Raw genomic sequence first — 27,927 nt, 5'->3', positions numbered from 1 at the left:
TCCGGTTTAAATTTTAAAACTTTTGCATTCTGTCCCGTAGTTGTATTGGATAACAACTTTTCAAAATCAGGGTCAAATATATGTATGGAGAGCAGGCATTTAGTTTCTGTAACATTTTTTAAAAAGCGGTCAATCATATTTTCAGATTATATTGGCATGTTTCCATACTTCCAGATTATACTGTATTGTATTGTTATTTCTTTAAGGTGCTATTTAAAAACCTGCACCTATTTTTATATTTAAAAAGGGCAGCAGAAGTTTTTTTTGGGGGGGGGAGGGGGAAGAAACAATCACCAAGAAAGAACTGGGGTTCTTTTATCCAGAAGTTAATTTTATTAAAAAGAAATTTTATTTGGTTACACAGAGAAAAAAAATTAAAGACCAGCTCATCCCGCGTACCTAAATGAAGTCGGGTATAAGCGGTTACCAAATTAAGGATGCTGCACGTAACCACAAATACGCCCCCAAACAAAGCTAACTCACTCAAATCGGAAGACGAATCGAGTCCTCCTGGCAAAAACAAACGCGGCAAAAAAAAATAATTAAACCGGCATCCGAAAATCACAAGGCACAAGGAAAATCGTCCAGAGACGATTTCTAAAACGGACCCTTTGCTAGCAAAAAAAAAAAGCTTTGAGTTTTGGGTCTCTCGCCCCGTTTGTTGACATTTGCCACATTTGCTTTTCACGCCGGGAACCGAACAAATGCGAAGCCGGGAGAAGGACCCGTCCATTTTCATTCCCCGATCCCTTTTGAAACGCCTCCACCCACCCAGCAAAAAAAAAAAAACAAAACCCCACGCCGGTGCGGGGTTCCGAAGCTAAAGGCAGCCCGCAAAACCCACCCAAGTCCAAATCTTCCCCGCGATTTATTTCTCCCTCCTTCCTTCCACGGAGCTGCTTGGCGAGCGGGACAAAGCGCGTCCGCGGAAAAGCCGAGAAAGAGGCTCCCGGATCCCAAAACCGGGAATTTGGGGGCGGGGGGGATAAAAAAAAGGGGAGGTGGGGGCAGAGCAGGTAGATCCAACAGGCCAAGCAAGGGAAACGGGATGGGGTGGGGGGGGGAACGGAGCAAGTGGCCGGTCGGCCAGGGTGGCTACCGGGGCACCGGCGTCGCAAAGAGAACGGCTGAGAAGCGCTGCTTGCGCCCACTTACCGGCTGCGGGAGTCGGGGGAGGCAACGCCCCAGCAGCTCCTGTAGGGGCGGCGACGGCGACGGCGGCGGCGGCGGCTGATCCTCCATCCCGCGGCTCCAAGCGCCGCCACCACCAACACTTTTTTTTTCTCCTCCTCCTCCTCCTCCTCCTCCTCCTCTTCTTCTTCCTCCTTCCCGCCAGCCACTGCCTCCTCACGGCAAAGGCAGGAACGTCGCGTACTTGCGCAAGAGGTCGCCAGCCGCACATACACATTAAGCCCCGCCTGACGTCACTTTTGCGCGTAGCGAGGGTGGTGGTGGGGCGCAGCCGGGAGAGCGTGAGCGATTGGATCCACCCATCTCGACTGGCGATTGGAGGAGAGAAAACGGAGGCGAATAGGAAAGGGGAGAGAGAGAGAGAGAGAGAGAGAGAGAGAAAGGTCGCAGGACTGCGGGAGGGGAAAACAGCAGGGACTTCCCTCGTCGACTTCCTGCGGAGGATTCTGAACTCTATGGTGAGGGCGGGGCTTCCTCTTGGATGCGGTTGCTAAGGGAGCGGCGTACACTTGGCTGGATGCTTTGACTCACGTGGCCCTCGGAGGCTTCAGAGAGAGAGAGAAGAATTTTGTCTTCCGTCGGAGTTATTTTCTTATCTGGGGCTAGACTACTTTTCCGTAGTCACTGCCGCTTAGCTTTATAATGTTTTTAGCGTTAATTCGAAATCTCATTTCCTCACTTTCCTTTAAGTGAATGAGAGCGAGAATTTTTGGAGAGGAGGGGAATGGAAGAAATGTAATATTAAGTCCGGAATACAAGAATAGAGTAGAGTAGAGTAGAGTAAGAATAGAGTAGAATAGAATAGAGTGAGAATAGAATAGAATAGAGTGAGAATAGAAGAGAGTAGAGTAGATAGAGAATAGAGTAGAGTGAGAATAGAGTAGAATAGAATAGAGAGAGAATAGAATAGAGTAGAGTAGAATAGAATAGAGTAGAGTAGGGAGAGAATAGAATAGAATAGAGTGAGAATAGAGTAGAATAGAATAGAGAGAGAATAGAATAGAGTAGAGTAGGGAGAGAATAGAATAGAATAGAGTGAGAATAGAGTAGAATAGAATAGAGAGAGAATAGAATAGAGTAGAGTAGAATAGAATAGAGTAGAGTAGGGAGAGAATAGAATAGAATAGAGTGAGAATAGAGTAGAATAGAATAGAGTGAGAATAGAATAGAGTAGAATAGAATAGAGTGAGAATAGAATAGAGTAGAGTAGATAGAGAATAGAATAGAGTAGAGTAGGGAGAGAATAGAATAGAGTGAGAATAGAATAGAGTAGAGTAGATAGAGCATAGAATAGAGTAGAATAGAGTAGAGTAGATAGAGAATAGAATAGTAGAGTAGAGTAGATAGAGCATAGAATAGAGTAGAGTGAGAATAGAATAGAATAGAGTGAGAATAGAATAGAGTAGAGTAGAGTAGATACAGAATAGAGATAGAGAATAGAATAGAGTAGATAGAGAATAGAATAGAATAGAATAGAATAGAATAGAATAGAATAGAATAGAATATTGGCCAAGTGTGATTGGACACACAAGGAATTTGTCTTTGGTACATGTGCTCTCAGTGTACATAAAATAAAAGATACGTTCATCAAGAATCATAAGATACAACACTTAATGATAGTCATAGGGAACAAATAAACAGGAAACAATATCAATATAAATCTTAAGGATACCAGCAACAAGGTTACAGTCATACAGTCGTAAGTGGGAGGAGATGGGTGGTGGGAAGGATATATATCTGCTAATGTCTGAACGAGCTTGTAGAAAAGGAGAAATATATGTAAATTACATCAGAGTACAAATGGCAACTTGATCCAAATCTGTGGGCAAGAAGTGGGCGTTTAAACCAGGGTTATCAAGCCCTGCGGACCAGATCTAGGCAGGGCCTTGCATTTGACACCCCTGTCCTAAACAAAAAAAAGGCTTGCCCAGTAAACATTTTTGTAAATTAGAAAGTTGTTAGAGCAAGCAAGTTTCTCATTCATTTATATTAGATCTGTTAATTGCCCATTGCAATGGGTCTGATTTTTTTTTCCTGTTGCAGCCCCGTCTTATGGAAGAACCTCTTCCCCTAAAGTCAAAACAGTGCCCACCCTAATGGCCTTGCATAGCTGAATAAAAATAGAGATTTTCCAGAGAGCATATTAAGGACAAGGAATATTTATGTATTTTCATAGATTTGTAATCTTTTAATATTGTTTTATTGTTATAAACCACTAGAAGTTCATGTAGTATGTAAATAGCAGAATATGTCTTTGCCTATAGTAAATTGATTAGTTTAGATAGCTGGCCATTTTACTTCATTCCAGATGACTTCTTGCATGGTGACATTAACTACTATCGCCAAAACTGGCATGTAAACATTACTAGTAGAATTTCAAGAAGTGGTAAATGTAATTTGGGACAGAATCTGGATAGACTGAGAGTTAGAGAAACTACTGGAGTGTTTATAGCTAAATATGTTGGATTTAGATGAAGATTCAGTGGTGAACATGAAGAGGTTGTTAGTTGAGATGTGTTTGAATATTAGTAACTTGGGTTGGTCAAACTCAACTCAAAACACACTGACGATGTCTCCTCGAATGGTGATGAAACGATTGCAACCAAGCTGCCAAACAGCTTAAAGTTGTTGCTAGGCTTGAAATTTTTCAGAGTATAAGACGCACCCTTTTCCCCTCTAAAAGAGGGTGAAAATTTAGGTGCGTCTTATACACTGAATGTAGCCCCACCCACCCACTGGCCCACCACCCTTTAGCCTCTGCCTCGCAGCAGTGACCTCCTTGCAAGCAAACAGCAAGAAAAAACAGCTCCTTTCAGCTTCAGCACATCCTAATTAGCACAAGTTGATTGGATCGGCCTCCCGACTCTCAGCTGATTTGCTCTCAGCTGTTTTGCACAGGGCTCTGCTGCTTGCTGCAAAGAGGTAAATTGCAGGAGCAGATTTTTTTTTCCTTGTGCTAATCAAGCTATGCTGAAAATGAAAGTAAAGCAGGCTGTTTGCTGTAACGAGGCAAAATTGCTCAGAGGCAGAGGGAGATTTCTTTTTCTTCTTTTCCTCACCAAAAAAGATAGGTGTGTCTTATACTCTGGTGCGTCTTATACTCCGAAAAATACGGTATGTCACAGCACTGTCCATCACCAAGGTACAGGTAGTTCTTGACATATGACCACAATTCAGGCCAAAATTTTGGTTGTTAAGTGAGACATTTGTTAAGTGAGTTTTGCCCCATTTTACAGTCTTTCTTGCCTCAGTTGTTAAGTTAATCAGTGCAGTTGATAAGTTAGTGAAGGAAATGAATAATAAGTTACTCTTTTATAAAAGTGTAAAATGTATTAAAAAGCTAAGATGTTCTCACTGTCACAAACTGACCACGTAACACCTCTCCTGCGCAAGCTGCATTGGCTCCCGGTGGTCTTCCGGGTGCGCTTTAAGGTGTTGGTTCTCATCTTTAAAGCGCTCCATGGCTTAGGGCCAGGGTATTTGCGAGATCACCTGCTGCTACCGATAACCTCCCACCGGCCAATACGCTCTCACAGAGAGGGCCTCCTCAGGGTGCCGTCGGTCAGGCAATGTCGGCTGGCGGCCCCCAAGGGGAGAGCCTTCTCTGTGGGGGCACCCGCCCTGTGGAATGAGCTGCCTCCTGGAATACGATTGATCCCGGACCTCCGGACCTTCCGTAAAGCCCTGAAGACGTTTTTATTCCATCAAGCCGGCCTAGCCTAAATGGTTTTTAAATTGGGATTTTAAATTTTATGGATTTGGGGGTTTTAAATTGGGAAGCTAGTGATTTAATTCTTTTTAATTATCTTAACTTTTGTATTTGTATGTTTTTTAATTTTGGCTGTTCACCGCCCTGAGTCCCTTCTGGGAGAAGGGTGGTATACAAATTAAATTAATAAATAAATAAAATAAATAAATTGTAATTAGTAGAGACAATGTGTTAAGACTTGCTAAAAGCTCCCTTGGAGACAGGAATCTACACCTTGGGTAAGTAAAAAGGAACATCCGCCCAAGGTGAAGTTAAAAGTAAACATGATAAGATAGTTGTTGTTAGGCAGGAAATGTCAAGACGACCCTTTAAGGTGTAAAACAACTTGAAGAATGACTTAGGAAAATAAAGGGGAGTTGGGAGGGATTCTTAGGCCTGGCGTGCATTGTGTAGGAGTATAAAATATGTAGCTTGAAAACTGCTTTTTGCGCTCTTTGAACTCAATCCATTTGGGAAGGATCTAAGAGGCCGTGCTTGCAACCGCTTTTTATTTTTCTTCATTTTATCTCCAACAAACCTTTGATTTTATGAACCAGACTTGTTTATGAATTGTGAAGATTAAAATATTTGGGTCTTATATCTCACATTAGTAACCTGGTTATTAAGTGAATCTGGTTTCCCCATCAACTTTCCTTGTCAGAAGGTTGCAAAAGGGGATCATGGGTGACACAGTGATTAGAGTGCAGTACTGCAAACTACTGCTGACTGCCAGCTGACTGCAATTTGGCAGTTCAAATCTCACCAGGCTCAAGGTTGACTCAGCCTTCCATCCTTCCGAGGTGCGTAAAATGAGGACCCAGATTGTTCAGGGAAATATGCTGACTCTGTAAACCGTTTAGAGAGGGCTGTAAAGCACTGTGAAGCGGTATATAAGTCTAAGCACTATTGCTATGACCTTGGGACACAGTCATAAATAGGAACTAGTTGCTAAACATCTGAATTTTGATTACATGATCGTAGGGTTGCTGCAAAGATCATAACTGTGAAAAATGGTCATAAGTCACCTTTTTCAGCACCGTTGTAACTTTGAATAGTCACTAAATGAACTGTTGTAAGTCAAGGACTACCCGTATATCATACTAGTTTACAGCCAAGTTGGTATAGCTTAGTGGCATTTTCAGAAGATAACATTCAAGCAAGTACATTAGTTAAAAAGTACACATTGACATCACACTTGATTTTGAAGAAGCTTTCAATATTGATCTCATAGCTTTACAATTTTGTTATATCAGATTCCTACTCCCAGGCTTTTGCGCATGTAGGATAGCAGGTTTCTGAACAGAAGCTAAAGGAGAAAAAGGGTTGCTAAGCAACTTTTATTTCCTTCTCCTCAAAAAGGACTCAGACCAGCTTGCTGCCTTTTTGAAAGGGTGCAGGATGCTAATGCTGCATTACAAGCAATACAAGATTGATACTAGCTTCAAGTTTAGGGTTCTGCTCCATGTTGCATTGTTTTCCTGGTAACTTCTGCCTCTCTATTTCTTTTGGCAACCAACTTGATACAGATAGTTACAGTACTTCTGAAACTTCAGTGGTGTCTAATGTGCTCATTACCAAAGCTGTTTTTATTTTAATAATTTTTATTTATTAAATGCTTATTTCTTAAATTTTATTATTATTAAATGGATATATAGAAACAGCAAATTATAAATCAAGTTTAGAAGCACTGTAAAATTAGCAAGAAAAAATGACCTTGATATAAATCTGTATATCGGTCCAACCCACCTTGAATGCCTCTCTTATCTCCCACTCATTTCCCTTGACCACCAGTTGGTCAGATTCTTGTAGAGAGCTTAAGCTTGCAATAAATCTTTATACTCATTTAAACTGCCCGAATCATATGATTTCCCCGGTGCTTGACATAGTGCTTGAATAATACATTGTCAGCAGCACAACCAACCGCAATTTTCTCCGAGTGTAATATTAATACTAAATGTGTCATTTTTCTTTCATTGATATTCCCATTGTATTTTAATTGTTTTGTTTAGATTCTGTATCCATTTAATTATACTGTATAATCTTTTACCTTTTTTGCATTCTGAATCATACTTTGCCCCCCAAAAAATATAAGTCTCCCCAAAATTTCCTGAAATTTCTCTGGCATGTTTTTCAGATTCAGTCTGATCAGGATGTATCAATTCAGATAAAAGTCCATTTAGTTCATGAGCAAGAATTGTTATGGGAACTTTATAATTTATAATAATTAGTAGAATAGTTCTCTACAATTCTAAGTAGGTCAGGCCACTCCCTCCTTCATATATCAAAGAAATTAAAGCTTTCTTGAAGAGTGAAACGGATTAATATTAATTAATCTTACTCATTACCTGAATTAACTTCTTTAACAAAAATTTCTGTAAAAAACCTTGTATATTTCAAAGGCTTTTTCTGGTTTTGGAGATTTATTCAATTTCAATTTTTGGGTTGCTGCTTCTCTTTAGTAATTGATTTATTGGAAACTCCATTTTGTTTTTGTTTTTTTTGGTAACTTTTATAAGTGGTATTTTTCCCCAAATATTCTTCAGACTGTTTTATATTTAATATTTATTAAATAATCTAAAATAATATTTAAATTGTTAGCTCCTCCATTCTTGAAACACATCTGTTGCTATTCCAAATAGAAGTGATAATTGTTTCTCTTGTTCTTAGCTGATAAGCCAACAATTGATCTGATTTATTATCTTTTTAAAAACATTTGTTTCAAAAATTTATCTTTTGCCACTATTACTTACTTCCAGTAAACCCAGTTGTTTACAAATAGTTTCAGTTTTTGTTCTATATCCAAAAGAGGATTCTAGTTATGCTCTTAGTTCTAATAGCTTCAGTTGCTTCTTCGATAGGTTAGTTGGTTTTGCTTAAGTACTGTAAGGTCCCAAAATACACTTGAGTCACCAGAATGCCAAAGAGAGAGAGACTCAAGACGAGGCTTGCAAAAAAACCAGATTTTATTTATGGCCAAAAACAAAATACTGGGTGGAACTATATCCAGAACATACAGATACAATGCATGTGAGGAGATAGCCACACCTTGGGGAAGGTATGGCGTCCTTTTATACCCTCAGAGACGTCAGCTAGTACCCAACTCTGGCCTCCCAATCCAGGCCCGTGCATTCCTTGTTGCCCTGCAAGGGGGAATAGAAACTTCCCAATTAGTCATCTTGAGCATTTCTTTGTTTACTCAATTGGCCACTTAGGCCCCCTGGCCCTGGAAAGTAGGAGTCTATCCAGATCAACATGAATTAAGACTGAGGTGTAAATTATGCCTTGGAGATACGTACCATGCTCTTAGATGGCACAAGAAAAAAACAGGGAGAAGATTGATATGGGTTCAGGTCAAATGGCAGGGACATATGTTTGACAAATACCAGATACATTACAGGCCTAATAACAGAATATGTTTGTTACAGGAGATACAAATATAAAGGCGTAATATGTGTATTACAGGAACTTAATGGTTACAGAATCTAGTATACCAGTATATCATATTCTAGTATTATTTATTATATCCTTATTATTGTTTCCCTTCAGTACATATTGAAAATAGAGAAACATCAGCAGTTGCATTGATTTGGAAGAAGCTTTTTTAAAAACTGAGCAAAGGTATAGCGCCAGTCGTCTGCTGAGTCTGTGATTTTTATTCACTATGACTGGTCTTGTTTATTTTTAGAAAGTGGCACTCCTTTGAGAAGAATTTTTGATATGGCAGAATAATGTCTTTGATCTAGTTGTCTGATGCTGTTGGTTTATTACTAGTGGGAGGAACTGATTCTGTTTCATTTGGAAAGTAAAAAGATTGTGATTCCATATGTAATGGACAGGTAGCCCTCAACGTACAACCACAATTGAGCCCAACATTTCTGTTGTTAAGTGAAACATTTGTTAAGTGAATTTGCCCCATTTTACGACCTTCCTTGCCACAGTTGTTATCTGAATCATTGCAGTTGTTACATTAGCAACATGGTTGTTAAGTGAATCTGGCTTCCCCATTGACTTTGCTCGTCAGAGGGACACAAGAAGTGATCACATGATCTCGGGACACTGCAACTGTCATAAATATGAGTCAGATGCCAAGCATCTGAATTTTGATCATGTGACTATGGAGATACCGCAAAGGTTGTAAGTGTGAAAAATGGTCATAAGTCACATTTTTCAGTGTCATTGTAACTTTGAATGGTCAGTAAATGAACTTTGTAAGTAGAGGACTACCTGTATTCAATTTTTTTAAACACCATATAGAAATATTTGAAGTAACTATCTTTCAGAAACCTTGGCTTCTATCGCTTACTTTTCCTTATAAAACCATGAAAACAATCCTGCTAGATATGGTAAATAATCCAGGTACTGGCTGGATTAAATACATACCACATATCACATTAAACCATAATTATCTGGGTGAAAACTGTGCATTAAGCCATGAATTATGGTTTATAAATTAATGTTAGGCTTACATACCACAGCTTAAATAAAAATTAACCAAATGTTATGGCTTAATGTAATTTGTGAGTTTGATAAAAAATTATTATAGTTGCTGTTTGATATCTAGTACTTGTATCAGTCTGTTGCTGTTTAACTTGATCAACTTCTTTAAATTTGAACATCTATAAATTTAAATTTGAATTAAAGAAGGTAACTCCATTCTTATGTGATAAGTAACTGTGGTGGTGCAGTGGTTAGAATGCAGTATTGCAGGCTAATTCTGCCAACTGCCAGCAGTTTGATTCTCACTGCCTCAAGGTTGACTCAGCCTTCCATCTTTCTGAGATCGGTAAAATGAGGGGCCAGATTGTTGGGGGCAATATGCTGACTCTGTAAACGGCTTAGAGGGGGCTGTAAAGCACTATGAAGTGGTATATAAGTCTAAGTACTATTCTGTTGCTAACCTGAGACAACCAGTAGAGCCGGGAGTTTTATTCGTAAGTCATTGCGATTCTACGTTGAGGCACCATGTGATCGAATTCAATGACCATTTTTCCAATGCTATTAAAGTGAGTCAACAAAGTTGTTAAGCAAATCACATGGTTATTAAGTGAATTGATTCTTCTGAATTGTTTTTTTTTTTAAACTGGCCAAAAAAATAACCCAACTTGTGGTCACAAGATTGCAGGATACTGCAAGTGGTTATAAATGTAAGCCAGTTGCCAAGTGCCTGAAACGCAATGACCACAGGAATGGGTGGGAGCAGCAGCCATAACGTTGAGGATGGGTCGTAAGTAGCTTTTTCAAAGTTCATCGTAATTTCAAACAGTTGTTAATCAATTGTAAGTCAAGGACTACCTGCACTGAAGAAAGCTGTATTAAATCTAAATGAACGTGGTTTCAAAATTGGAAGAAATACCAACAAATGATCTGGAAGTTCTTATAATGAAAGTGAAAGAGCACAATGAAAAAAATGGGACCAAGCTTAAATATAAAGAAGAATCTAATGGCAACAAATACTGTACAGCAACCAGCCTCAGAACTGGCATTGAAGCAAAAGGTGAATAGCTTCTGCTTTTAGAATAAATATCAATGAAGGGCTTTTAGATAAGAGATGTAGCTTATCACGAACAAAGGAATTCTTAAAGCAGAGATACTTTTTTTCAGATTTAGGTAAAAGCCTGAAAAAGTGAAGATGCTTTGAAGAATACCAGAAAGGAGCTATATTCACAAAGGGTTCAAAATACTTCTGGCACCACATTTTTGAAATAAGTACTGCCTTATTGTGCAGGAAGGTTGTAACAGCACTTCAGATTTAAAGACAAGAAACTATCTTGCAGCAACTCTTTAAATCAAACATTTCATGCAATTGGTTTTTCAAGTAAATGAAAATGAGAAGAGAAGAGTCTTATATAGAGATAAAGTAACATTTTACTCTTGTGGTAATTCAGCCTCCCGATAGACAAGAGTTATTTTTATTGGCTGTGTCCATAATATGCTGAACTTGTTCACTAAACTTGTTTAATTGGGTCATGGAAAGCAGATTAGCATGTAAAGTGAACAAGAAATTGATGAAACAGACTAGGCTGATTAGGCTAATTGATGATACTGTCAACCCAGTTAATCAAGAGGAGAGTAGATTGAGCTCCAAAGAGATCTGGAATGAAGGAAAGTTGGTTCTCTGAGGGTTAACTTTCTCAGATTTTTTTCCCGAAAACAAATAACAGAGAGATTCCCTCTCTTGCTTCTAGTCACATGTCTGAGGATGCTGTTCCACACCAGCTCTCTTCTTCCTCAGGGATGTCCTTGAATGCTTCAATAAATCTTATTCCAGTCTTATTCTGCATTCCATAAATCCTAATTAATAGGAACTGCTTGTCCATCTGAGATTTGCTAGCTAACTTTACTTTGAATAGAACCACAGTCCATCTTCAACAGCCATTAAAACTATCCCATCCATTATAGCTCCTCTAACTGCTAATTAGAGCCTCTATTTCTCAGCTTCTTTTCCTCAGAATCCCCTCTGATCTTGATGTGTGCTCCATTGTGGCTTCTGAACTGATACATAATCCTCATTCTCAGTTTAAAGTCTGGTTTACTCTCTATCTTCCCACCTCCAGAGTTCATGCAGAGTTGAGGAAATGTAACTAGCCAGCAACAAAGAGATGGCATGTCGGCCATAGGACTGAAGTAAATGCATCGCTCCATTTTACTTCCTTCCAAGGCAGGGGAAAAAAATTTAAAAGGAGGGAATGGTCAAAGTAGCAACAGCTTTCCTGCTTCTTTTATGGTACTAAGAGGGCTACTGAAAAACATCAACAGGTGACAATCCTGTTGTCTCTGATCTTGTGTGACTGGCACAGAATTGACTGACTCAGAGGGGTGGGGATCAGTTGATCATTCTCTTCACTTCATACAAACTAGACTTCTGAGACACAACACAGTGTGCAAACCTAGCCTGTACTATTGTACTAGCCTGTATTATGGCTCAATATAGTATATCTAGTGTATCTATTTAGCCAGTGTGAATACATTATTGTTCAAAGGGTACTATGGAGCTATGCAGTTGAGCTAAACTACTGTTTATTTGCTGTGGGTATGTGTGTCATATGAACACAGCCGTTTAAGTACTAAATAATTATAATTATTATATATTATTAAATATAAATAAATTTATGTACTAAGCATAGTACATAAAATTATCTGCCACAATGTCCTTCCTGTCAATGACTACTTCAGCTTCAACCACAACAATACACAAGCAAATAATAGATACAAATTCAAGGTAAACTGTTCCAAACTCGATTGCAGAAAATATGACTTCAGTAACAGAGTGGTCAATGCCCGGAATGCACTACCTGACTCTGTATTTCCTTCCCCAAATCCCCAAAACTTTAACTGTCTACTGTTGACCTCACCCATTCCAAAGAGGTCTGTAAGAGCACAAGCGTGCCTACCGTCCCTGTCCTAATATTCCTTTTTACTTACTCTTTTCATGTATTCAAATTATGTTTATACTTTTATCTGTTATCTTATATATGCTTGACAAATATATTTATGATTATGGTGATTTAACAGTTTGGTGTGAAAGCTATTCCCAATTCTGCTATCTCAAAGTAATGTTTAAACAGAAAAGGCTGCCTTACAGATTATTTGCACGACTAAACGAGTGTTTCCTAATTCAGCCTTCCCAAATCCTTCAGATCTCTTTTAACCACAACCCCTAGAATTCACAACTGGCCTAGAATGCTGGAAATTATTGTCCTGATAATCTGGAGGAAACATAATTGGAAAAGATTGGACTGACTGATGTAAAGTTTGCTCTCTAGCAGCATTAAATGAACTTGGATGTTTTTAGCCTGGGACGTTTTGCATACAAATGTTTGCTCAGCTACAAAGTTGTAGTTCTACATTTTAGCTGCTACTAGAAAATATTTACTATATCCTGATCTACAATATTTATTGGACTTTGATTTCTTAGATTGGGAAGCTGTCACAGCTGCTTTAAAGTACTCTCTAATATCTAGTGGAATGGATTCAAGGTAATTTTCTTGTCTACATTCAATCAATCAGAATAGAACTGGAAGGGCTCTAGAGCTGAATCCAAGGCCCATTTTTTTCTTGTTCATAAATAGCTTCCAGTAATTTGCTGGCAGAAGAAAGATGTGAAAAGAAAAATCCAATAAAAAGGAAATCTAATAATTTATTCTCCCCTACAGTCCACTATGATTCTCCAAATTTGGGGATATACCCTAATCCACAAAAGGAAAGAAAGCAACTTGGGAAAATCAATGAGAGAGGGAAATAAGCAAATGCCAATTCTCCTTTCCTATCACCAAGAATGTTCGATTATAATTCTGTTTGGGATTTCTCCCATGGATAGAATAAAAGCTGTCTCATGTTTCAGTCTCATGTTTATTGGGTTGCAGTGTAGAAATAAAAATTATGTAGGTGATAACCAATTATGTAGGTGAAAACCATTATCTTAATCTCAAAGAAAAAGTGTGGTTGCTGAGAAGGTAAGTTTACATCATGCAAAACTGGCTCCTTGCTTGTTAATTGCTATAGAAACTATCACATAGTAACAGTTGGGATGTGGATTTAAACCTTCCCAACTAGCTTCATTTCTACACCAAAAGATGATGACTCAACTGCAGTTTTATTACATAATCTATTGAAGCCAGTTAGGAATAATTCATGGGTTCTCATTACCCCAAATTTGATAGTTTTAGCTATATTCAGATACAGTAGTTACTTGGAGAACTATATAGTTAGGAAACTATGCCATTGGAAGCCACTCTAGTTTCTTTTCCATAAAAGGAGAGGAGGGCAAAATCAGAGGTGGGTTTCAGCAGGTTCTGACCAGTTCTGGAGAACTGGTAGCGGAAATTTTGAGTAGTTCAGAGAACCGGTAAATACCACCTCTGACTGGCCCCGCCCCCATCTATTCTCTGCCTCCCAAGTCCCAGCTGATTGGGAGGAAATGGGGATTTTGCAGTATCCTTCCCCTGCCACGCCCCCCCAAGCCAAGCCAAGCCATGCCCACCGAGCCACACCCACAGAACCGATAGTAAAAAGTTTTGAATCCCACCACTGGGCAAAAGTCATTATTTTCAACTCTTCATTGCCTGTATAACTTTTTGGCGAAAATTTCACTTTTGTGTTTCTGAAGGTACAGGGAGTCCTCAACTTACGACCATAATGGAGCCAAAAATTTCTGTTGCTAAGTGAAACATTTGTTAAGTGAGTTTTTCCCCATTTCACTTACAGTTGTTAAGTGAATCACATCAGTTGTTAAGCTACTAACACAGTTGTTAAATGAATCTGTTTTCCCCATTGACTTTGCTTGTCAGGTCACAAAAGGTGATCACATGACCCCAGGACACTGCAACTGTCATACATGTGAGTCAAATGCCAAGCATCTTGAATTTTGATCACATAATCATGGGGATGCTGCAATAGTCGTGTGACAGATAGTCGTAAGTCGCTTTTTTCAGTGCAGTTGTAAGTTTGAACGGTCACTAAATGAACTGCTGTAAGTCTAACAGGACTAGCTGTATTGTGCAAAGGTAAAATGAGGTGTTTTAGATTACTGAATGCTAGAAAGATTCTGCATAGAAAACAGAAAAAAAGCTGGAGGATTAAAGTTGTTATTACCGGCTATTCCTAAATTTTGAATTGGTTAATATTTTCAATATGATATTTCAATTGAAACAGTCTTATCCAAATATGCTAATGTCTTCCTCTTGTACAAATGGTTCGTAGCCCAATTCTTTGCATAACCTTTTCTCTTGAATGCTATCAAATTTATCCCAAGTGGGCATACATTTGTGACTACAGTTTTTGCCATCTAATCACATTTTTAAAAGGTTGTGAGCAAGTACATTGCTTTCAGAATAAAGGTTCCAACATTTTTGCTGTAGTTTTGCAATTATTTGTGCATTTGGACAAATTCCGAGAAGCTAATGGTTCTTCCATGCTGATAAATACAAGCAGGATCAGGTTAAACATGATTGCTTGGTCTTTGGTGAAGCTCCAGAATAAACTGGTGAATAATGCACTTGATTAGGCTTATGGACAGAGGCCATTCAGTAAATGAATCTGTCTTACCATTGGGTGGTTCAACAAAGCAATCTATTTTCAGACATTATTCTGTTTTTAAACCCCCCCCCCTCCCCAAAAAGTCAATTACTTACTGAAGAACTGGAATGAAATCCAACACAGCACGAGCAATTGTCTGCTTGCAGGCAGTGTGACAATCTTCCTTCATATAACATCACCATATCTGAGTGGCCCCCCTAATCTTTAAGGAAAGGAGTTGCAAACAACTCCCTTCTCTGTTCTGCTGATGCAAATAATTCCATCAGTATGATTTAATTAGATAACGTTCTACACATCCTACATATTTCAAGATTGTGTTCTTTCTCAGGGAAAGAACTTCTAAATCAAAGTGATATTGTAGACATGAGAGCTTTCTAAATATCAGAATCCTAAAATTCCCAATCAAAGTATATGCAGATAATCCTATTTCTGTATATTGTGCATCACGCCACAATATTTGAAACTCTAAACAGGACTTTGGACAAATTTGCTCTGCTACTTTAAGTCTGGACTGAGCAGTGCTGGTTCTTGCCTTGTCAGATTCAACCATATACCACCAATTTCTCCCGACTACATGGGTACATCTCCTCTTTCCTCTCATTGTGTGATGCTTCTTGGTGGTGGCGGAGAATTTCAGCCTGTTCTCCAACAGAACCTAGACAGGTTTCTCCCACTTCCAGGCCCTCAACTCCCATTCCATCCTGACACTACACATCAAGAAAAGGATACGTTTATTTCCTGCCAACCTAGCAGTTTGAAAGCATGCAAATGCAAGTAGATAAATAGGTACCACTTCGGTGGTAAAATAATAGGGACATGAAATGACCCTCCTTGGGCATCCCCTGGACAACAGTAATGTCACAAACTAATCCTTTCAAACCAGAAGCACCTTGTTGATAGGTGCTTTCAACACAAATGTAGAACCTGTTTATTCTTTTAGAGAACTTCCCGTTATTCCAGAATTCCTGCACATAAATACGCACGGGGAGAGAGAGAGGGAGAGAGAGTAATTCTTCACATACCACAGTACAGTTAGTCCTCAATTTAGAACAGTTCATTTAGTGACCGTTCAAAGTTATAACGACACTGAAAAAAGTGATTTATGACTTTTTCACACTTATGATCATTGTAGCATCCCCATAGTCATGTGATCAAAATTCAGACACTTGACAACTGACTCATATTTATGACAGCTGCTGTGTCCCAGGGTCATGGATTTCCTTTTTCAACCTTCTGACAAGCAAAGTCAATGGGGAAGCCAGATTCATTTTGCAACCATGTTACTAATTTAACAACTGCAGTGTTTCACTGAACAACGGTGGCAAGAACTGTCGTGAAATGACAAAATTCACTTAACAGATGTTTCATTTAACAACAGAACTTTTGGGCTCAGTTGTGGTCTTAAGTCGAGGGCTACCTGATTGCAAGAAAAATAATCACATGAGTTGATATTCCTTATATTATGCTATCGTAGGTAGAAGAACACTATAATTTAGAGCTATGTGGTCACTCTAGTTAAGGAAGTATAGTAATGTCTCAAGTTTAATTAGAAGATACTCTGTGGTTTGAAGTAACCATAAAGATGCAACCTTCAAAGTACCAAAACACATTAACTGCAAGAACATATAATTTGCTAAGCCATTTTGTGTTCATTCTCCTATGTGAATTCATCCACTTGATACTTGTTCAGTAAATCATGATCCAGCAAACTATAATTTTGCATAATGTGTGAAGCCAGCCAATAAAATGTCTATCCAAATAAATAAGGATCATTGTCTACACATATTTTAAAGATTGAGAAAATATTCTGTTAAAAACAGCTATTGTGTTAGAAGGTTCCTTCATATATATTTTCTCTAACTAAATCATACTATGAGAAAGAAACAGGTCAGCTGTCATAGTAAAGGATTATCATCTTTGCTATGCACATTCTAAAAGTAAAGAGCACATACATCAGATTTATACCCATTCATCTATCCTAGTACTTTAAATGGGCTAGAATTGGTATAATTTTCTATTTTTATACTTTTGCTATAATGGTTGGGGCATATCCATATTTTTAGCATGCTTGTGTAATTTGGAAAAAAAAATCTGCACGACACCTGCTACTAACTAGGTCATAGTAAAAAAAAAAGTGCTAATAAAATGGTGCAAGATACAATATTAAACTGGCACTTTTCAGATTCATCCATTTGTAAGAAACTGGGCTCAAATTAGAAGTGATGATAGCCAGCTTACTTACACTCTGGCCTATGTAATTCCATAAGAAGGCTATGAGCGTAGATAGGGACTCATAAATCTAGATCACCTTCCATCTTATTTCTGTACCAGTATTCAATGTAATGGAGCTAACACCCAAGTTCATAGACTTTCTGGATCCATGCTGTAATTCTGAAGCACCCACTATAGCTACTATAGGCCCAATAATCTTAATTTTCTAAAGTGTTTCTTGGCTTTCATATCCCAAAGCATTTTAGGATAATTAAAATGACTCCTAAAGATACATACAGTAATCTGGTATTCCCTTCAGCATGCCAGACATTTTACCTATTCTATATGATGGACCCAGGCTGACATGCAAATGCGCATAAGCTATGAACTACCACAAATTATCCTTACTTATCTACAGCAATAGAATTCAGCAGGACAACATTAAGACCCCTGTTGGCTCAAGTCACGTCATATAACTTCATTGGATGTCTTTATAGTTGCTTACAGATATAAAGATATTCCTTGGGTTTATATTCTTTAGTAAGTCACAGGAATAAGTTGTAGAAATATACACATAATAAAGTAGTAACAATTAAGGTATACTTAATTTTAGAATATACGACTTAAGACAATGTAGAACATATTGATTTTATTGGCTTTTCCTATTTTCAGACTACTTGTTCTTAACTTTTGATAAAACTTTCACAGACCTAGGCAGTGTGTCTTCTTGTGGCTAATAGAAACCTGTGCATGAAATCACACCACTCTTAGTAAGTGTTTCACTTTCATAGTGTTTCCCAAATTTGTCATTAACCCTGCTTCCATCATACCTTTCATCTATTCTTGTAGCCTGTATCATGATTTTTTTCTCATCATTCAACTCTTTTTAGCTACTAGGTGGACACTGAATTCTGTCTTTTAAGATAACACGATGATTTGGGACAAAAAGATTAAGGTTTCTTTTGCCAGTAAATCCCGTTCTCTTCTTCTTTTTTAAAATGGCATTATGCTTTTATTTCAAGATAGCATTGGAATATATTTTCTGGGCTTTTGTATTCACTGTTTATCATTGTAATACTGTCTCCACTCTTGAATAATTAGGACCAGCTCTACTTTAAGACAAAAACTGGGTTTGTATAAAATCCTAAAACAAAAGGAGGAAAGGTGTTACAGTATTGTGCGAGCTAAGCCATTGATAGATAAATTATAGCTTAATGTGTTGTATGGAACCACCATACAAATTGAGTTTTATTAAACAAACCATAGGTAAGCAAGATAGATTTAGTACCACATGTGAAATCCAGTCAGAGAGGCAGACACATCAGGCCACAGATGTTGGGACATGAAGAGGCAGCGATTTTTTCGTTGTATATTATTTTGTGAAGAAGATACTAAGAATGCAGCACTGTGTTCATGGATTTTCTGCCTTGCTAGTTTGGGTGGAGAGAATTTTGATTGGGCAGGTGTGTGTTTTCCTGCTTTATTCTGTTTTGTTAGGCTAGAGATTTTTGGAAATCTATTTATTTTGTACATTTCACAGAGTGCTACCATTATTTTTTTACTAACAGGAAAAATATAGAAATAACAATAAAGGGACCCTATACAGTAATTATAAGAACTCAAGCTTTTCATTTAAAAGAGTTGGCTTTTAATCACAATAGCAGTGGCTAAATTAGGACTAGCTTTATTATTCAGCAATTGACTCTGACAACAGTTCCAGGCAGAAGGAGAGAGTGGCATCAAACCTAGCATCCTCCTGAGCTGGTATCCTAGCAACAGAGATATTTGCAGGAAAGACGGAATCGTCTAGTTGTGTTGTCTCAGTGCCAAGGCATTGTAGATAGGGAAAACTCTATGCCAAGCAAATGGGCTTAACTAGGCCATTCTCTCTTGCACATATGGTAACAAGTATGTCTTCTGCTGTTGTGGTCATGTTATCCTATAGCAATGCTGTCTCTGAATAGGTTTCACAAGAGGAAGCATATTGGGGACAGGATAATTCAAGTCCTGATACTGAAAGAGGTTTCTATTTGTCTCTCCATGGATTGGAGAGTAGGGCACCCATATTGCTTTCACCTTAAATAGCAATATGTCTTGTCCATAGATTTCCATAATTTCATTTTGGATGGTAACATCAGTATGACTGTATGTATGGGACATTCAGCAAGTTCTACCAGCTTACAAAAATCTTCAAGGCTATGATTTCATCACCTTGGGGAATCAAGGAAAATTTCTGCTTGGAAGCAGCTTTCCCGATTAAATATGAAATTGAATTGAAAACTCTGTGAGGGAGAATCTCTGAGAGACTTCTAATCAGCTCTTCCTTTGCAAAGTAATAACATCATTAAAAACCTGACAAACAGCATGCCTGGGAGGGAATGTATCTTCAGTATTCAACTGAAATAGGAGATGCAAATTATAGTACATGACTCTTACACAATCTTCCTTAGTCAGAAGTATTGTCACAGAAGCCTTGTGCATAGGCTAAAGGTCCAGAAGGATCTTGACAGACTTGGAAACTGGGCCCTATTCAACAAAAAGAACTTCAATGGTTAAAAAAGTAAGGTTTTACACTTAGGCAAGAAAAAACAATTGCACAGGTATAGAATAGGTGATATCTGGCTCAATAGCAGTAACTGTGACATGGATCTAGGAGTCCTAGTGGACAGCAATTTAAATATGAGCCAGCAGTGTGCTGCAGCCATCAAAAAAGCCAATGCTCCATCACTGGAGGTTTTTAAGAAGAGAGTGGACAATCATTTGTCTAAAATGATGTTGGATCCAATGCCTGGACAGTGAGTTGGATTAGGAGACCTCCAAGGTCCCTTCCAACTCTGTTTTCTGTTGTATGATGGCTGTCCCTTGCATATGTTCTATTGCCAAAAATTGGCTTTTTACCATGAAAGAGAATTCTCCTTTACCTCAGAAATATGTATAAATAACATTGGGTATCTCACCCCCTATTTTGCCATAGCAGAAACTCTCTATAGCACTTACCATCCAATAGGATAGACTACAGCCATCTTAGAATTCAGCTGCATACATTCTATGTAAGAATAAATGTTCCATTTTCAAACCATTGAAATTCGGACCCAGATTTTACAAACTGGCCAAAAATCTTAAGGCTTTGCAGTAACGGGTTGTAGGTGGGATGGTTTCAAAGTATTTTTTAAAAAAATGTGTGATTGTTCAAAGACATTTTTCTGGAATTGAGACACAAGTTAAAAAGGAATACAACATAAGCAACTGCTGGATTATCCTTTATTTCCAGGATGGAGAGAAAATAAACAATTTTAAAATAAAATTAGACAAATTAATAGAGGAGGGAGCTGAATGGCATGGTGGCCTAGAGGTGGAGCTCTTACCCCACAATCAGAAGTTCGATTCTAGGTAGCAGTAGATATTTCTCTCTCTGGCCACAAAGAGAAAATATCTGCTGTGAGCTTCACATGGGCATCAGGAAGAGCATACAGCCAGTAAATGTTCAGCAGCATTCACTCATGCTAAACTAAAAATAAATTTTAAAAAGATAGTGGGACCAGCTATTAACAATGACTACTGTAGTTGTGCTAGCTTTATCTGCTTGTATGTCTGCCTCCATGTGCATAATACTCTTTAAAAAAAAAAAAAACAAATCCAGTGTGCTGAAGTACATGAACCTTTAATCAGATCCACCGTAGCTTCTTATATAACATTTTTTTAAAAAAAATGAATGATTTAATGTTGCCTATTACTAATATCTTTAAACTTTCTACTGTATATGCACCTGTGTATCTGTGCTTTGGCCCTGCCCACTTCATCTGCTATTGATCTATGAAACATTGCCGGTGTGACGATCATAAGGATGCCAGAGGAAGAAATTTTCCTAATCTTGTTGTGAAGAATTGGACACAAGAACTAGTTCTTATTAAGAGTGGGGATGTCAGCACTTCAAATTGCATTTACTCTAGTGCTGACATAAGAAGGAGAAGCGGAGGCATCTGGAAAGGGACGTTTGACTTTTCACCTACTTATTTTCCCTGGAGATAATATCCCCTAGGAGATGGGATGGGAGGGGGGAAATTCCTTTTAGCTGGAGCAGTAGATTAGGGGTAGAATGACTTGGAAGATGGCCAATGAGTGCAGGGGAGTGGGGAACGGAAAGGGAGGGTTTGGGGTCTGGAAGTCAGTGTTGGCTACGATGAGTCGGATTTAGAATGTTGTGCTCAATAAATGGGAGTTTTTATCAAAGACTTTGTTTGAAATGCAATTTATTTGAGACGACCTTGAAACTTGACAGGGAGTTGTCTTTCTTCTAGGGTTCATTCCCTGTCCATTCCTAGAGTTTCATCATAGTTACCTTGTATTATAGTCCCTGGAGTTTTCTCTATAGCTTTCTCACATTTCTAAAAATCTTTGTCAATGTCATAATGGTTCCAATCTGTTCTAAAATGGTACTTGTTTCCACAGCCATTGCAGAGGCTGATCCTGTAATCCCTGACAGCTTGTCATCACAAAAAGAAAGATTTTTCTCCAGATCAGCCTACAGAATTTCTTTCTTAAAATCTTAAAGAGAGATCATTCTTCAGTTTATTTACTCACAAAACATTGTTGGGTAAGAAGTAGACATATACCCTGGTATCTTACTGCGAAGACAATGAAACAGAGATCCAAGTTCATAAATACAGTGAAAGTAGATTTGTCATTAATTGTTCTCTGTTTGAAAAAATTCTGGGCAATTTTGCAAAATGTAAAGTGAGATTCATGAGGCATTCGCCTCCTTTTGAAGGCCAATAATTGAAAAATCCTTTGGAGAATAATGTAGTTCCACCTGTTCAACTGTGCTTTTCAAACTACTAATGTGGGGTTGGCCTTTTCCCCATTTAGGGAAGAATCTAAGTCACTGATGGCGAACCTTTTTTTCTTCGGGTGCCGAAAGTGAGCGCTGACACCCATGATGCAATGATCCCCCAGCCCCCCCGCACATGCATGTGTGACCCACTGTGCTCCCCTTGCTCCCTGCATGTGTGCATGACCCCCCACGCTCCCCCACCCGTGTCCCCCCATGGGGGCACATGTGTGTGTGATCCCTGTTTTGGTGCTAGCAGGCCTCCCTGAAGCCTCCTGGGACCAAAACGGAGCACAGGGAGGGCGCCACCTCCCCCACACATGCACACGTGACCCCCCCACCCACCCTCCATGCATGCGCACGTGCCTCCCAGCAGAGATCCGAAAATCAGCTAGCCGGCGGGAGGCATGCGGGCATGCGCAGTGGAGTTGGCCTGGGCGTCGGCTCGCGTGCCCGCAGAGGTGGCCCTGCGTGCCACCTGTAGGACGCGTGCCATAGGTTTGCCATCACAGGTCTAAGTCCTAGAGATAATCTGAAAAAAAAAATGGGACTTCCACTTGTGTTGCCATTTTGGCTTTTTCTTCTCTCCCTCATGACCATAACGGGGTGAGGGGATAAGCAGAAGGCTGAAAGGCGTGGAGGAATTCACACAAACAATTATATTCCCCACGTCCCAGTTAACTTAGTTATGCAAAAGGGCCACTTGTCCTCTTTACTAGAACTGTAAGTAGTACTTTTTGGAGTAAACAGAAGGATGCTTTGTTTGATTGTGGTTTAGGGATCCCAGATAACCTTCTATCCCCCCCTCTGCTCCTCAATTTTCATGCAGCCACAATTTCTAGGCAATCAAGTCTGATTTTCCAAAGCCAAGTAGTCACTGAGATCAGTGGTGTTCCTTGCCAGACCCTGGATCACATAGGCAGGGGTGTCAAACTGGCAACTTGCAGGCCGAATGTGTCATGCTCAGGCCACGCCCACCCCACATCTGCGAATGGGGAAAACATCACGAAACGTTACATGATGGCAACGTGATGCAGCGAGTTTGCTACCCGTGACATAGAGATTAGCTGCCATTTGAGAATTAGACAGGAGGAAAAACAGACTTTCTCCAACTAATAAATATTGTGCTTAATTGGATAAATGGTCTAGATATTAATATATAGAACACTTATTCTATTCTTATGAATCAATGTACAATATTTTAAAATGTAACCTGTAATTTATATATGACTTCTTGAATTGCACAGTTGATTACTTATTTCCATCATATGTGTACTATAGTGTTACATGCTCCTTCTATACAGTTTTATTACTGTATGTCATATGCTGTATGCCATATACTGTACTAAATAAATAAATATTGAGATCTGTCAATTTGGGAGTCTGACCTTCAGGATAAATGAAACTTTAGGGTAAGTTAAATAAAATACTGACTCTTATTTATGCTTTAGTTTCAGGGTATAGTGATAATGCTTTGTAACCACTGGGAGGCAGCATTAGCCTAAATTTACCTTCTTAGTGGCCTGATATTTCTAAATAGCACCTCAGGAGTTTATGGTTAAAGAGAATGAAAACAATGAAAGGTATACTGCAAAAAAAAAAAAAAAAAAAAAAACATTGAGTGAACCCACTAGATGGGCTGTGTTTATTATCCCACTCTTGGTTTCAGTGGTTAAAACTTTAGACATCTTAAATATTAAATCGAGTGTGTTAAAATGGGGCTTATATGTGGCCCTTTGCCAAATTCTTTGCAGTTCTGATTTCATAAGGCTTCTGTGATTCGTTGATTCTGATCTTTAGAAAGAGAAGACCAAGTCATCCTATAACCTAGTATAGCTTTTGTGAACCCCTGAGAGGTTTTTTTTTTTTTCTTTTTCCCTCTGGTGAAATAAAATTAGACAGGAGATAACCTTCTAAGGCTTAGAGAACAGTAGTTATGACTGCCGAATGATAGATCATCATCAATACCAGAGTGATGATAAATGCATTTTGTGATGCATTTTGTTGTTGCAGTTAAGCTCTGCCCTTTCGTGTTCAAGTTGCTCCTACAAATATGTCAGGGACAGTTTGCATTGTACCATCCTGAGGAACATTTCAGCCTCCCCTCCCACCACCAGGAGCCATAAATGCCTGTGGTTTAGAACATAGCGCTTAGCACTTAGACTTATATACTGCTTCACAGTGCTTTATAGCCCTCTCTAAGCAGTTTTGCAGAGTCAGCATGTTGCCCCCAACAATCTGGGTCCTCATTTTACCGACCTCAGAAGGATGGAAGGCTGAGTCAACCTTGAGCCGGTGAGATTATAACTGCCAAACTGCTGGCAGCTGGCAGTCAGTAGAAGTAGCATGCAGCACTGCATTCTAACCACTGCACCAGCATGGCTCATATGCCTAATAGCGTGCAGCAGGCAACAAAGTTGAGATAAATGATTGGGTATGGTCATCAATGCTGTACAAACATGGCCAAAAGAATATCAAAGGAAGAGAGAGAAAAAGAAAAGGACTCCTCTAGGCAGTTTGCACACATTCACCACTTTCCATAGTTGTATGTGGTACAACCCAGAGGTGGGTTTCAGCAGGTTCTGACCAGTTCTGGAGAACCGGTAGCGGAAACTTTGAGTAGTTCGGAGAACCAGTAGTAAAAAATCTGACTGGCTCCACCCCCATCTATTCTCTGCCTCCCAAATCCCAGCTGATCAGGAAGAAATGGGATTTTGCAATAACCTTCCCCTGGAGTGGGGAGGGAATGGAGATTTTACAGTATCCTTCCCTGCCACGCCCACCAAGCCATGTCACACCCACCAAGCCACACCCACAGAACCGGTAGTAAAAAAATTTGAAACCCACCACTGGTACAATCTATGAAGACATTACATTATCTGGATATAGTTTAATGGAAACCTGATCTAATCTATTTCAGCTTCCTACAAACCTGAGAAAGGAGACGACAGACAGAAGGGTCTTCCATTAATTTCCCTTTCTTTTTTAAATGGGTAGAAAAGACCTGTCAAGAAAGTTTAAAAGTTGATTATTACAATACATGTCCATACCTATTGTTTCTTTCTGTGTTACCACAAAAGCACTGGAGAAATGGTTCTTGGGATTTGTGTTGTCATTTAACACAGAGTTCTCCAACCTAGCATCCTCTATATTGCACAATTCCTGTCATATATTCTGGGTTCTTTCATGTAATCAGATAATGTTTCCTAGCTTTTAATATTCAGTTAAATGCGTTTGACGTTGATCCAAACTGTTACCAGATCTATTCGATATCAAAACATTTTGAGTCTATTGAATCATAGGATCGGAAAGGATTTTGGAGGTCTTTTAAACCAACCTCCTGCCCAGTGCAGGAATCCTTACACCTTCCCAAACAAATGGCTGCCTAGTCTTTTCTCGAAAACCTTCAATGATGGAGCACCTACAATTTCAGAAAAGAGGCTGTTCCATTGCTTAATAACTTGCAAACTGTGATCAGCTAATTAGCAGCCTATTAGTGCTTGGAAGCCATTGAAAAGTTTATTCTGTCCGTATAGATCTGTGCCAAAACTCACACATTTTCTTTCCTTCATGAAAATAAATTGCAGGTATTCCCGCACATTCCTATGCTTGCCATAGTAGCAAACCTCTGTTGCCTTCAAGCCAGTAATTCTGTATTTGTACTGCTTTGGGTTACCAGCATGCTGCTATGACAACATCCTAAAAGGCAGCAGACAGAGAAAATCTGAGAACACAGACTGCCCATATAAGCCCAAGTCAATGATATCTATCTATCTATCTATCTATCTATCTATCTATCTATCTATCTATCTATCTATCTATCTAACACGTATAAGATAACAGATATAAGTATAAACATGGTTATGAATACAGGATAAGGATACGAATAAATGGGGACAGTAGGACAGGGATGGTAGGCACCCTGGTTGGTGTGCTTATGTACGCCCCTTACAGACCTCTTAGGAATGGGGTGAGGTCAACAGTAGACAGTCCAAGGTTAAAGTTATGGGGGTTTGGGGAAGTAACCACAGAGTCAGGTAGTGCATTCCAGGCATTGACCACTCTGTTGCTGAAGTCGTATTTTCTGCAATCAAGTTTGGAGTGGTTTACCTTAAGTTTGTATCTATTGTGTACTTGTGTATTATTGTGGTTGAAGCTGAAGTAGTTTATAAAAAGAGGCGTCCCAATTTTCCACCCATTTTTTATCAGTGATAGTGATACAGTAGTCATTGACACATAGGATGTTGTAGCAGATAATTTTATATACTATGCTTAGGTCAGACCGAAGGTGGCGTAGTTCTAAATTGTCTAATCCCAAAATTTCTAGCTTGGTGGCATAAAGTATTTTGTTGTGAGCAGAGGAGTGGAGGATTCTTCTCGTGAAATACCTTTAGATTCGCTCAATTGTATTAATTGATTTGTTCTCATGTTTAAAGGCTTTTTGTTTTGCTTTTCAAAATGGCATTTCTCCATCCACAGATACAACTTGGCGGGCCAGAATATATTGAAACTGTTTGCTGTTATACGCCATCCCAGTTACAACTTAATGCGATTAATGGGGGACTCAGCTTGCCTAAGTACCAAGATTGTGCTTTTGTCTGGAATATCTCAACAGAAACCACTTGATATCATCATCTTGCTAACAGGGTTCCAGTATTTTAACAGTAACCCAAGAGAACTTACTGAGGAAAGTGCTTTCCTTCCTTAATATATAACGATCTAAAAGAAAGTGATAACCTTAATCACGTTAATTGAAGTGCTTTAATTCACTTTTTAATTAAACTTAATGAATTACATTGCATGAATTCTCATGAAGGCTGGCACCTTATTTTAATTATTTTTTTCCCTCCTCTTGTTAGTTGAATAGACAGAGGTTCAAGGCATGTAGTTTTCCTGAAAAATGCTGTGACAAGGAAAAGATCACTTGCCATGCATTTGTTTGAAAATAGAAGCTTTTCTTGGAAAGGGATGAAAGCTGCAGGTCTTAACTTGGAGTTTTTCAGACATGCATCCAAAATTCCCAGCCAACTTAGTGCAATGGAATTTATATTTTTAAAACCATAAGCAGATAAGTGTATGGAATATTGTAAAATAAGTGACTTCAGCAAAAGGATTAAACTTTTTCCTTTGGACCCATGTGCTTTTCTTGGCCTGGATTCAGGGGTGGGTTCTACTCACCTTTACTACCGGTTCGCAACAGGATCGCAGATGCTTGCTTTGCTGTGCACGCGCCTTGCTTCTGCGCATGTGCAGAAGCTTCTGCGCATGCGTAGATCGCTGATGACGACATCCGGGTCAGTGGGCAGGGCCTCCTGCCGGTTTTACTATCGGTTCTTGTGAACTGGTCCGAACCGGGGGTAACCCACCACTGCCTGGATTGTACCATTGCGTGCTTACCATAAGCAGCAGTTCGCCCTAATTTTGACCTATGGAGTTTATTTAAGCAAGTTATAGAAACCATTATATATAATGTCAAACTGACAAACAGCTGACTCCACAAAACTAACCAGAATCAGCCTGCAGCGGCCAAGAATCAGCCTGCAGTGGCCAACAAGCTTGCTCCCTACAAGCAGGCCGGAAGCAGCTAGAAGCTCAAAAGGCAGAAGAAAGAGGATGAGGAATGCTGGCTACCTGTCACGGTTCCAAACCAAGCCAGCAAAGGAAGAGGCCACACTGTGAGTAGAACGGGTCTCTTTACTGGAGTCTCAGCTTGGCACATGGTGAAAGGGAATAAAGTAAAAGGGTTTCTAGTCAGCATTACTGGCTTCTGCTAGCCAGCTGGCTATATGGACTCAGCACGCTCCACCCTACTGTTCCTGGTTGCTCTCTGGCTGTCTCCAGCAAGTACTTTTTTGGCCCAGCTCCAGCAAATACTCTTCAGCCCGGTTGCTCTCTGGCTGGCTCCAGCAAATAC

At 39.2% G+C, this 27,927-nt stretch overlaps 1 protein-coding gene and 1 long non-coding RNA gene across 5 annotated transcripts in view; one reads left to right on the top strand and one right to left on the bottom strand.

Annotated features, from left to right (window-relative positions):
* The window catches only part of TMCC1 (transmembrane and coiled-coil domain family 1), a 111,573-nt gene extending 110,131 nt beyond the window's left edge, over positions 1–1,442 (bottom strand). Inside the window, exon 1 of one of the 4 annotated variants that reach the window (XM_034431585.3) lies at positions 1,156–1,442. The gene's annotated coding sequence lies outside the window, so the exon portion shown is untranslated. The remainder of the gene's footprint in view (positions 1–1,155) is intronic. The other 3 variants (XM_034431586.3, XM_087887887.1, XM_087887885.1) reach the window with 3 other exon arrangements.
* A 125-nt stretch (positions 1,443–1,567) lies between these two features.
* The window catches only part of LOC148115540 (uncharacterized), a 37,513-nt gene continuing 11,153 nt past the window's right edge, over positions 1,568–27,927 (top strand). Inside the window, exon 1 of the long non-coding RNA XR_015732672.1 lies at positions 1,568–1,649. This is a non-coding gene — a long non-coding RNA (uncharacterized LOC148115540). The remainder of the gene's footprint in view (positions 1,650–27,927) is intronic.

This window comes from Pantherophis guttatus, chromosome 2, assembly GCF_059756535.1.
Source record: "Pantherophis guttatus breed Tessera chromosome 2, ASM5975653v1, whole genome shotgun sequence".
Lineage (NCBI taxonomy): Eukaryota > Metazoa > Chordata > Lepidosauria > Squamata > Colubridae > Pantherophis > Pantherophis guttatus.
This window is presented reverse-complemented; position numbering and strand designations above follow the sequence as displayed.